Raw genomic sequence first — 552 nt, forward strand, 5'->3', positions numbered from 1 at the left:
TTTTAAGGTGTTTAAAAAAAAGATCCCCACTTCCAAGTAGCATTGTGTTATGGGAACCATGTCGAACCAGAAATGCCATCAGAAACTTCAAATAAAGGTGGATACATTTTAACGATTAACGAAATAACTACTGATGATTGGTTTCTTGTTGTCACAGGAGTTTCAGGACAAAATAATAATTGGTTATTATTGGTGGAACAAGCAGCAAATGTAACGAGAAAAGATTGTGTAGTTTGCATGGGTCCCAGGCCTTTGTTGCGCATAGTTCCGGCACAAATATCACAAGATTGTATTATTCCATTAATGAACGCTACTGTACCAACAAAGAGGTGTAAATCATGGGATCCTATATATCCCGTAACAGAAGCAGATAAACACAAACCAATGTTTTCTACTTTAGTAGCACCAAATAATTTCACTTGTATAAACATGATTAATAAAGGAAAAAAAATAGGACCACTGAACGACACACAGTGTAAAGTAATCTTAAAAGTCAAACCAAATTTTGTGCCAATATCACGGAGCGACATCTGGTGGTGGTGCGGAGATGAT

This window comes from Phyllopteryx taeniolatus, chromosome 2, assembly GCF_024500385.1.
Source record: "Phyllopteryx taeniolatus isolate TA_2022b chromosome 2, UOR_Ptae_1.2, whole genome shotgun sequence".
Taxonomy (NCBI): Eukaryota; Metazoa; Chordata; class Actinopteri; order Syngnathiformes; family Syngnathidae; genus Phyllopteryx; species Phyllopteryx taeniolatus.